The sequence below is a fragment of the Nicotiana sylvestris genome, chromosome 9 (genome assembly GCF_000393655.2).
Source record: "Nicotiana sylvestris chromosome 9, ASM39365v2, whole genome shotgun sequence".
Classification (NCBI taxonomy): domain Eukaryota; kingdom Viridiplantae; phylum Streptophyta; class Magnoliopsida; order Solanales; family Solanaceae; genus Nicotiana; species Nicotiana sylvestris.
In genome coordinates, this window is record NC_091065.1 from 134,661,391 (window position 1) to 134,674,313 (window position 12,923).

Genomic DNA, 12,923 nt, shown 5'->3' on the forward strand with positions numbered 1-12,923 from the left:
CTTTGAAGCATGATCTTTGGAGTTGGTTTACTTAATACTTCAAACAGGAAGTCTGAATCAGGCTCTCCTTAGTTGTAATTTTCAACTTCAAATGTATTTTCTTTACTTTATTTTTTCTGTACTGTAATTACTTTGTAATAAACTATTGGGGATGGCTTGTGAAAAAAGGGGGGAATAACTATGTATGTAAAAGGGGTAGATATCCTGCTCATAGGGAATTTTTGATTTCTGCATATCACATAGATATCCTGCCTATAGGAATTTCTGATTTCTGCATATCACATAGATATTCTGCCTATAGGAATTCTGCACTTTCATATGTAGATACTATGCCTATAAGGAATTCTGCACCCATATAGATATCCTACCTATAGGTTTCTGAAATTCTGCATTCATATGGATATCCTGCCTATAGTTAAATTTCTGCATCTCTCATATAGATACCATGCTCATAGTTAACTGGAAATCCGAATCCTACATATACATCTGTCACTAGGTAAACCTATTTATAGGGCTTAAATAGCTAACTGTATTTAGATATCATGTTCATAGGCTTAAACAAAGTACATCATTTAGATGCCATGCCTATAGGATTTCTGCACTCTTGCTATGTCTGTAAAAGTTTAAAATCAACAATGCCTAGAAAGCATGTCTATAGGAATTAATAACCAAATCTGAAACGTCTCACTCGCCTACAAATCTAAAATCATTGTCTAATGTTTGCAGAATTTATGATCTTTTATCAAAACTCGTCTTTCCAAAATAACCGACAACCTTTTCTAAAATCAGTATACTTCATCTTTTCTAAAATTAGTAGATATCATGCCTATAGGTTTTCGTCTAACACTTTGGCAAGCCATATGACAATTTATAAACTAAATCAGATTTTATTAACTACAACCAGTAGGAAAGTCTGATTCGGGCTTCTTATCTGAAATATGCAATAAATTAGTCTGCCCCAACTTTTAAGTTTAATCAGACCCTAATCAGTACGTGTAAGACATGCTAAACCATATGCTTTTCTTTGATTTAAGGAGGTCTGTTTGAGCCTTATTTGCTTATGTGCTTCCCATACTTGCTATATATATATTTTTGCTTTTCGCCTTAGTATTTTTACCTTTGAAACCACAAACAAGCCTAACTTCTCCTCCTTTTTAGGAATAGTAGTCCCAAGTACCTCCGGGGCTAATAGGATTGGGGCGGGTAATAACATGCAATTAGTAAATGAGACCGATCTGCACTTTAATACCTTAACGTGGTGGGAAGGATAGATATGAATATGATGACCATGCGATAACATCACGTGTAGCCCCTCACTGAGGAGTGATTACCAGATGTTGTGCGGGGTGATCCATATTATTAATAAACCTAAGACCCCCTTTCCTTTAGTTTTCTTTATTTCTTTTAAATCTGTTTTTTAACCATTTCTTTTAAGAAAATCAACTCTTTTAGTTCCTTTTTCATACTTTTGTTTATTTGTAACCATTACGCAAAAATCCCCTCTTATTTGAAGCCTTTATTTGCCTATGTGTTATTTGCACTTAAGTCACAAGAATAGCTTGGCTGGGAACTACACTAGTGGATCTTGAGGGGTGCCTAACACCTTTCTCTTAAGATAATTTCAAGCCCTTACCCAATCTCTAGTTGCTCAAAACAAACCCCTCCTAGTGTCCTAATGCACTTTAATCATTAGGTGGCGACTCTTCAAATGCAAACCCAATTCCCCAAAAGGGAACGAGTTGTCCTCCCAAATGTCACAAACCCGATTTTGGCGAGAAAAAAAAGGGGGAGCGACAAATGGTAGCCTTATGCAATGCAGAAATGCAGATGGAGACAGAGCTTAGTCTCGGAAGGCGGAATGGTAGCCTTATGCAATGCAAAAATACATATGGAGATAGAGCTTAGTCTCGGAAGCAGAATGGTAGCCTTATGCAGGAAGTAAAGGTAAATAATAATAGAATTTACTTAGATGATATCAGATCGCGATATTGCGACTGCTGGGGATACTGTGTCTGCTGGGGACACTGCGTGCGAATAGCAGATGTGAGTAAGTGCGACGGTTTTGAGAGTCATATTTCTGAGCAATGTGAGTCTCGTGAGTGTATAATATATTTGATGATTTTGCAACTCAAATGCCTACATCCAAAGAAAAATCGTGAGTTTTGTAAGGGGGGGGGGGAGGTTAGTTCGTATCCCCGTTGGCTCTGCTTGACCTGCTTGGCTTAGATCCGGTGATACTGTACGTATCATTGAGGTAGAGTTGCTAAACAAAGCGATTTCAGAAATAAACATGCATAATTTTGTAAAAAATATTAGATAAGTGTATAATCAAAAATAACTTTTAGATGAACCGGCGACTGTGACGTGGTCCAAGACATTGGAACCTTCCTTGTTACAAAATTTTGAGGGTCCTCCTCAAAATTCTGCCCTAGTTTACTGGGTTGCTGCTTCTGACTGCTACTAGCGATGATTGGCTGAAATTAACTTCGAAATTTTGAGGGTCCTCCTCAAAATTCTGCCCCAGTTTCCAATTGCAGGGGGAAATGAAAGCTTTGTTGAGTTGTGACCGAACCCATAGGGCTGCCTACGTATCCCTTCTTAAACGGGAATCAGGTCAGGCATAGTTCAAATTACATCACAAAGTAAAGCATAAAGATTACACATAGTAGCGCTTGACTGCATCTGAATGATCGGCTTTGGTTAGACTTTTCCGTCCATTTTCGCAAGTATGAGGGCTCCTCCTGTTAGAACCCGGTGAACCATGTACGGACCCTGCCAGTTGGGAGAGAATTTCCCTTTGGCTTCATCTTGATGCGGGAAAATTTTCTTTAACACCAACTGTCTTGGCTTGACTCTTTTGTTGAAGGCTTTGGACATCCTGTTCTGATAAAGCTGACCGTGGCAAACTGCATTCATTCTCTTTCCATCTATAAGAGCTAGTTGCTCGTAATGATTCTTTACACATTCTGCATCGTCTAGCTTTGCTTCATGTATGATTCTTAACGATGTAATTTCCACCTCGGTGGGAATGACGACTTTTGTACCATAAACCAACATATAGGGGGTTGCCCCGGTTGATGTGCGGACTGTGGTGTGGTATCCCAATAAAGCAAATGATAGCTTCTCGTGCCACTGCTTATGTATGTCTATTATTTTCCTTAGTATCTTCTTAATATTCTTATTGGTGACTTCTACTGCTTCGTTCATCTGAGGTCTGTAGGCTGTAGAATTCCTGTGTTTGATCTTGAAGGTTTCACACATGGCTTTCATCAGGTCACTGTTGAGATTTGAACCATTATCAGTGATGATTGATTCCAGAATCCCAAACCGACAAACGATACGGTCGCGGAAGAAGTATGCCACGACTTTCTTAGTCACTGCTTTGTAAGATGCTGCTTCGACCCATTTGGTGAAATAGTCGATTGCTACTAGGATAAACCTGAGCCCGTTGAAGGCGACAGGCTTGATTGGTCCAACAACATCCATTCCCCAGGAAGCGAACGACCACGGTGAGCTTGTTGCAGTAAGCTCTCTTGGTGGTACCTTTATCATATTTGCATGTATCTGATAGCGGTAGCATTTCCGAACATACTGGATGCAGTCTGTCGCCATAGTCATCCAAAAGTAACCAGCACAGAGTATCTTTTTTGCTAAGACAAAAGCGTTCATATGTGGGCCGCAGGTCCCAACATGGATTTCTTCTAGTAGTTTAGATGCTTCCTTCATATCGACACACCTTAGTAATCGAAAATCAGGAGTCCTCCTATATAGGATTCCTCCGCTGTGAAAGAAATTGTTGGAAAACCTTCGAAGTGTGCGCTTCTAAGTAGTGTTCGCAAGTTCTGGGTATTCTCCTTTTGCCAAATATTCCTTGATATCATGAAACCAAGGCTTTCCATCTGCTTCTTCTTCAACATGAGCACAGTAAGCTGGCTGATCATAGATCTTTACCGGAATGGTATCAAGGAGGTTCTTGTCGGGATGTTGTATCATGGATGATAGGGTAGCCAATGCATCGGCGAACTCATTCTGGATTTTGGGAACATGTTAGAATTCCGTCTTTGTGAACCTCTTTCTAAATTACTGTACATGATATAGATAAGTGAGTATCTTGGAGTTCTTGGTCGCCCATTCTTCTCGGACCTGATGTATAAGCAAGTCTGAATCCCCAATTATTAGCATCTCTTGAATGTTCATGTCGATGGCCATTTTGGGACCTAAGATGTAGGCTTCATACTCAGCCATATTGTTGGTGCACGGGAATCTGAGTTTGGCAAACACCAGATAATGCTGATCGGTTTTCGATACGAGGACTGCTCCTATACGAACTCTCTTGAAGTTTTCTGCTCCATCGAAAAACATTCTCCAATCTACATAGGATTCTGCAATATCTTCTCCTATGAATGATACCTCTTCGTCAGGAAAATACGTTTTCAGGGGTTCATATTCTCTATCCACGGGGTTTTCAGCAAGGTGATCTGCTAGTGCATGTCCCTTGATTGCCTTCTGAGTTACGTAGATAATGTCAAATTCACTCAACAAGATTTTCCTCTTGGCTAGCTTTCCAGTGGGCATGGGCTTATGGAAGATGTACTTCAAAATATCCATCCTTGATATGAGATATGTAGTATAGGCATAGAAGTAGTGCCTCAGCTTCTGAGCTACCCCAGTTAAAGCATAACAGGTGCGCTCTAACAGAGAATTCCGAACCTCGTACGGGGTGAACTTCTTACTGAGGTAATAGATGGCTTGTTCCTTCCTCCCCGTTTCATCATGTTGCCCTAGAACACAACCGAATGCTCCATCCAATACTGCGAGGTAGAGTAATAGAGGTCTACCTGGCTCGGGCGGGACCAAGACTGGTGGTGTTGAGAGGTATTCCTTGATTCTATCGAAGGCCTTTTGGCAGTCATCAGTCTATTTGGTAGCGGCCTCCTTCTTCAACACCTTAAAGATTTGCTCGCAGATAACTGTAGATTGTGCTATGAACCGACTGATATAGTTAATTCTCCCTAAGAAACTCATTACATCCTTCTTCTTCTTTAGCGGTGGCAACTCTTGAATAGCTTTGACCTTTGATGGATCCAGTTCTATTCCTCGATGACTTACAATGAAGCCAAGTAGTTTTCCGGTAGGAACCCCAAATGCACATTTTGCGGGATTCAGTTTTAGGTTGTATCTTCTCAGTCTATTGAAGAACTTCCTCAAATCTTCTATGTGATCAGTGGCTTTCTTGGACTTGATGATAACATCATCTACATATACTTCGATCTCCTTGTGTATCATATCATGGAAAATGGTGGTCATGGCCCTCATGTAGGTGGCCCCAGCATTTTTTAATCCAAACGGCATCATCTTGTAACAGTACATCCCCCACAGCGTAATGAAAGCCATTTTCTCAGCATCTTCTTCATCCATCCAGATCTGATGATACCCCGCAAAACAATCTACAAATGACTGCAACTCATGCCTGGCGCAATTGCCGATCAGGATATGTATGTTTCGCAAGGGGAAGTCATCTTTTGGACTGGCCTAGTTGAGATTCAGTAGTCGACACATACTCTGACCTTCCCGTCCTTCTTTGGTACCAACACGATGTTGGCTAACCACGTCGGATATTCTACTACCTTGAGAACCTTGGCTTTGACCTGCTTAGTGACTTCTTTTTTAATTTTCAAGCTCTTATCAGGCTTGAACTTTCTGAGTTTTTTCTTTACTGGAGGACATGTCGGATTAGTTGGCAGTTTGTGTGCCACAATAGATTTACTCACACCAGTCATGTCATCATACGACCAAGCTAATATGTCTTCATATTCCCTTAGAAATTTTATGTATTCCTTCTTTTCCGATGGCGATAAGGGGACACTGATTCTCATTTCTTTGACATTCTCTGCATCTCCCAGGTTAACAATCTCGGTCTCGTCCAGGTTGGACTTAGGTTTGTTCTCAAAATTCTCAATTTCCTTAACAATCTCTATCGATATTTCATCTTCTTCTGAATCTGTGTCCGTTTATTGCGTTGTCTCGTTGCATGTCACAGTCATTGGTTCATCAATATAAGTAATAGTAATGCTGTATAAGCAAAGTAATGAGAGAGAATAATAAGAGTAATATTTATAGCAAAAATCGAAATGCTTTGAAAAATTCCATAACTGTTTAAAACATTGAAGATCTTATTGCGAAATTTTAAAATGCGAAAGGAAAGTCAACTAGTAAAAATGAAAGATAGTGCATGATGCTTGTTCAGCCTTGCTACCCCGAGGCTTTCCGGGCTATGGTGGTTCTGATGGTCCATTTATTGAGGCATGCTCCTCTACTCACTGCCTGTATGGAAGGGCCTTCCTCCCCTCCTCCTCGAAAACAACACAACAATCCATATTATTGTCTTCCAGGAACAAATTCCTTACTGCTGCAAGTACTTCCTCTTCTTCTAACCCATGGATAACGTTGGCTGGCTGAAAAGTCTGCTTCAAATGTGGTATTGGCAGCTCCAGCGGATAGTAAGGACCGCGCCATGGTGACGACTAGTTGTTGAATTCCTCCGAAGTGTACTCATATCCCAGATCGAAGGTGGTGCCATGTTTCTTTAGTTTGATAGGCTTAGCGATTCCTTGGAGGTTCTTGCCAAGTCACTTGCTAGGTTCGTATCCACTCCAGTTCAATATGCTTTCAATTTTATTGTCCCACCATTTGTCCTTTTCGACAATGTTGACTCGCTCGATGTGGTGATAGGTCTCCCCGCCTATCTATCTTCTGCCTCCAATTGTTGGGATGGTCTGGCGACTGTATATGGTATTGCTACCATCGCCGTGAATGATCACCTCTTGGTGGTTCCATTAAAATTTCACCACCTGATGTAGTGTTGACTCTACGGCCCCTGCGACATGAATCCACAGTCGTCCCAACAACAAATTGTAAGATGTCGGCACGTCTATTACTTGAAAATCAACATTGAACCAAGTAGGCCCCATTTGCAAACACATGCTAATTTTACCAATGGTGGATCTTTGGGAACCGTCGAAAGCTTTGACGTTGATGGCCCCGTCCTTGATATCATGCAGCCCCTTTCCCAATGTCCTAAGAGTTACCAATGGACAAATGTTAAGGCTGGACCCTCCATCAATAAGGACTCTGGTGATAAAATAATCTTCGCATTGCATGGTGATGTGTAACGCCTTTTTGTGACTCAACCCTTTTGGTGGCAGCTCATCTTCATGAAAAGCGATCTTGTGACTTTCCAATACCTGCCCTACCATGTTTTCCATCTCTCCTCCGGTGATGTTGCTTGGTACGTATGCCTCCCTTAGTACCTTTAACAGACCATTCTTGTGTGCCTCAGAATTTTGTAGCAAAGCAAGTATGGAGATCTGCGCCGGTGTTCTGTTCAGCTGGTCGATGACTGAGTATTCCTTGGCTTGTATCTTTCTCCAAAGATCGTCTGGACCCGTCTCAATGATGGGCGACCGATTGGAGGCCTTCTTGCTTGACTCAGCTAGGTGTTCCAGGGTATAGACCCTACCAGTTCTTGTCATACCCTGTGCGACAACAGTTTCCTCGAACCTAACCTTGCCTTTCCTCCTTGCCTTAGCTGTATAGTCCCATGGTATAGCCTTTGTGTGGAATGGCATCACGATTGACATTGCTACTGGGATCGGCGTGACTATCTTCACCTCGAACGGAGCATGTTTTTTGGGTAGTAAAACTGCAACTTCGAATGGTGTAGGTGTATTTGTTGGTGACATAAATTCGACCTCAATCGGCGCTGGCGTCTTTGTAGAGGATGGTGCTTCAAATGCAAGTGGCATGTACATATCTACCTCGGCGTCCCTAGGCTGAATCTGGACTACAATTGGATTAAGGGTGACTATTGGCTCCTTTGGATCGTCCCTTCTGTGATCGCATCGATCGATCCCTTGGGGTCCCAATCATCCTCTATTTCAATCATGTGAACATCTCCACTCTTATGGTCTAGCAGAGGGTTATTGCGGACATTTGTAGCAGGTTCCTTTGCCACAATAATTTTGTTGTCATTCAGAGCTTGGATCTTGTCTTTCAGGGAGCGACATTCGTCGATGGTGTGTCCTTTAATGCCGGAATGGTATGCACAGGATTTGTATGGATTAACCCATTGAGAAGGGTTCTCGGGGGTTATACCATGGATAGGGGTGACATAACCAGTAGCTTTGAGCCTCTCATACAACTGGTCAATGGGTTCGGCTATGCCTGTATACTATTTAGAAGGTCTGCGGTCAAAATTTGGTCGAGATCTAGGGAAGTTTTGGCATGTAGGAGGTGATTGATGGTGGGATGTTTGAGCATTGTGGATTGGTAAACATGTGCGGGTTGGGAATATCTGGGTGAAGTAGGTTGATATGTGGGAGGTGGAGGTGATTGATAAGTGGGTGGTAGAGTTTGGTAAGAGGGTGAGGGTGCTTGATAGTTCAGAGTAGGCTGATATGTAAGTGGAAGCATTGGATAGGTTTGATATTTGATAGGGTATTTGGTTCTCTATGCCACCATTACGCCACCTACGTCCCTTTTCTTGGATGTACCACCAGACTGTAAAGCCTTATTGGTAGCTTACAAGGCTTCAAAGTTTGTAACCATACCACTTTTGATGCCTTATTCGATCCTTTCTCCTAGCTTGATAATGCCGGAAAATTTGTGGCTCTCAATCATCATCAGCCTTTCATAATACTGTGGGTCCTGAGCCCGGACAATGAATTTGTTTATCTGTTCCTCTTCTAAGGCAGGTCTGACCTTAGCAGCTTCTGATCTCCAGTGAGTGGCATACTCACAGATTTTTTTTGTAGTCTTCTTCTTTAGGTTAAGGATTTAGAACACATCTGGTGCATTTTCTGTGTTGAATCTGAATCTGTCCATAAAGTCGGACACCATGCTTACCCAGTTTGACCATTTCTTTGGATCCTGGCTGATGTACCAACACAAAGCATCTCCTTTCAAGCTTCTCATGAAAAGCTTCATGCAAATCCTTTCGTCCTTTCCTACTCCGACCAGCTTATCGCAGTATGTTCTCAAATGAACTCTTGGATCCCCTGTACCATCAAACATCTCAAACTTAGGAGGTTTGTACCCCTCGGGAAGTTCGACATTGGGTTGTATGCAAAGATCTTCGTAGTTCAACCCTTTAATCCCCTTACTTCCTTCGACATCCTGAACCCTGCTGGTCAATTTCTTAAGTTCTTCAGCTAGATTCCTGATGAGCAAGTATTTATCATCAGACTCAGGTGCACTTAAGATATGTTGGGTGGAGTATGGCATAGTCTCCACGTAGATGGGGGTGTTATGATGGGTGTGAAAGTGGTCATTTGTGGAGTTCAAAGGTTTTGGGATGAGCAGTGGAGTATTGTTGGAGGTGTGGCAAGTATTGCAGTGGAGGTGAGGAGCGGGATGGTTTTGTGGCTTTGGGATATTTTGTGGAGGTGTGGGGTTCTGAGCATTTGGGAAATTAATGTCGGAGTGGTGAGGGAAAATGACAAAATCGCCAGATTCCGAACCTGATCAAGTTCTTCTTGGAATTTCAGTAGCTTTTGTTCAAGCTGGGATGCACTTTCCTTAGGAACCAGAGTACCATGACCATGAGTGAAATCTACCCGTTCAGTTGAGTTCTCCTTTCTTGCATTGTTCACATCTTCCATCTTTCCTTTGTTCTTATTTTTGACAGGACTAAGAGGAGGAGTGGGTAGAGGGCCGCTAGATTTCGTTGAATAAGATGATGTTGCTAGAGTGCACGAACTAACCTTTGGGGAAGTGGAATAAATAAACAAAAAGTAAAAACAAAAGGTAACAAGTCAGTGACGATTATAAGAAAATGTCGCGATATTTAAACACATAGTGCAAGAATGTAAATCGTGTCCTAATTTGGGAACCTCTTTGTGCTCGAGGTAGGCCTAGCGACAAGTTAATTTGGAGAACTTAGAATGCTAAATGCCTCATTCTATTGATAAAAAGTAGACGAATCCCAAATCGACACTAAATAATAGGAAATAAAATATAACTAGTGGCCGTTGGCCTTATTACATTTCTTAAAGCAAAATAAAAACTCCTATCTATTTGGTCCCAGAAGGACCTTCCTCAGGTTGAATGCTCTCATTGATCAAATCCTCCAGTTCGCGTAGGTTCACCAGTAAAAATGCCTTTGCCAGGTGTTCTCCTTCGTTTCCCTCGGCGTTCTGGTAGTCGGTGACTCTCTTCCTCACTTTCCCTTCCAATTCCAGCAGATTGTACTCTAGATATTCCAACTTTTTGCTATCTTTGGCGGCCCTCTCTTTCCACTCGTTGATTTGGTCATTTGATGGAAGATTCCTCCACCAGTCTAGCAAGAGCGGGAGCATGCTAATCATACCAAAACTGGGGACCTCGTGCCTCATTTTCTGCAAAACAAAAGGGTTAGGCCCTTACCCCCACCAGACTAGACTATTTAATATCAACAATTAGCATAAACACATCTAGTTCTCCAAATAAATGCACAGAACGTGATGATGTCCGTTTGGGTTATAGGGAAACCCAGTGGACTTTGGAAAAGGCTATCTTAAAGGATCATTATGTGGCCAACCTAACTGACCCGGGTAGGTTTGACCATGATGCATGCACAATTAAACAGAGTAAGGTTTCTATGGGGTTTTAGACTGGTACCCTTGAGCGGACAACTCAAGAGGGAAAGGCGCGGAACCGTCGACTACACCATTGATCGACTAGTTTTACCGCAAATCTGCCTTTGCCGGATTTAGGGGGTGATAATATCGGAAGAGTGCAACCACTCATTATAAGCGTTGCTATGGTATTTTGTTTGGCACGAGTGGAATATGATGTTGAAAACATGTTTATGCAACAACTAAAGCAGGTTGTCACGTATTTGCATGTTGAGAAAGCAGTAAATTCCATATTCTTCATAATTTAAAGCAGTAATAAAAGAAAGCAGTAAAAGAACTAAAGGAAAGAAACAAAAAGACAAGTCAGTTTTGTAGTTGAAGAGGGGAATTGAATGCTTAAAGGTATTAAACAAATAAAGGCATATAAAGAAAATGTTAAGCCACAATAATAGTCTGAAATGGTAAAAGCCTAAAAGATCCCCAGCAGAGTCTCCACACTGTCGCGCCTCCTTTTTCTCGCGAAATTGGGTTTATGACATTTGGGAGGACAACTCATTCCCTTTTGGGAATTTGGGTTTGTATTTTGAAGAGTCATCACCTAATGATTAAGGTGCATTAGGACACTAAGAAGGTTTGATTTGAGTAACCAGAGATTGGGTAAGGGCTTGAAATTATTCCAAGGGGAAGGTGTTAGGCGCTCCTCAAAATCCACTAGTGTGGTTCCCGGCCAGACTATTGTTGTGAATTTAGGTGCAAATAACATGTAGGCAAATAAAACTTCAAATAAGAGGGGATTTTCACATAATGGTTATAAACAAAATTGGAAAGAATTAAAAGGAAGCTGATTTTCTTAAAAGAAATAGTTTGAAATCTTTAGAAGAAACAAAGAAACAAAAGGGAAAAGGGGGGTCCTAGGTTTATTAATAATATGGATCACCCCACACAACATCCGGTAATCACTCTTCAGTGAGGGGATACACGAGATGTTATCGCGTGGTCATCATATCTATATCTACCCTTTCCCACCCTGTTGAGGTATTAAAGCGCGAAATGGTCTCAATTACTTATTGCATGCTATTACCTACCCCAATCCTATCAGTCCGGAGGCATTTAGGACTACTAATCCTAAGAGGGAAGGATATTAGGCTTATTTATAGTTTCAGAGGTAAAATTCTAAGGCGACAAACAAAAACATGTATAGCAAGTTGGGGAAAAAACATAACAAGTAAAAGGCTCAGATATACCCCCTCGAACAAAGAAAGAACATAATTAGCATGACTTTCACATACTGTTTATGGTCTGAGAAAGAACTTAAAGATTGAGGCAGACTGATTTATTACATAATTTAGATAAGAAGCCTGAGTCAGGCCTGCCTACTAGTTGTAGTTAATAACACAGATTTAGTTTATAACTTTTATCCTAAGGCTTGCCTAAGTGTCGGACAAGGATCCTATAGGCATGGTATCTATTGAATTCAGAAAAGCCATGAAATAATAAGGTCTAAAAAATAAACTGAGTACATGCTGGTAGAAAAGGGGAAATCAGAGAAAGCGCACTTTAACAAAAGTTATAGGCTCTGAAACTGATGATACTCGTTATTACTGATTTTATATCTAACATTAAGTAAGGCGAATCAGATTCAATTAGAAACCCCTATAGGCATGCTTTCTAGGTGTTACTGATTTTAAAACCTTGAAGACGTAGTATAAAAATGCAGAAGACTCGTTTTAAACCTATGAACATAATATCTAGATGCTGAATTCTATTTAAGACATGATGCCCAAGTGCAATTGAATGTTTAAGTCCTATGAGCATGGTATCTAGGTGCAGAAATTTGTTTAAACCTATGAACAAGATTTCTATATAAGAAAATGGATATACAGGATTCCCTATAGACATGCTTTCTATATGCATTTGAATGTGCGGAATTTGAAAACCTATAGACGTGGTATCTATGCAGAATTCAGAATTCCTATAGACGTGGTATCTATGTGAGAATACAGAATTCAGAAATACCTATAGACATAGTATCTATGTGATAGTGTAGAATTCAGAAATATCTATAGGCATTGCATCTACCCTTTGCATACATAGTTACCCGCCCTTTCACTAACCAGCCCCAAATGTTTATTACAAAATTATCCAGCCCAGAATAAAGTAAAATACATCAGAAAAAAATAAAAGTACAACCAAAGGAGAGCCTGATTCAGACTTCATGTCTGAAATATGAGGTGAACCAACTTCATAAGATCAAGATATAAAGACTTTCTCCCATTCGAGTGTGTCAAAGTTCCCTAAGAGCCTTAAAAG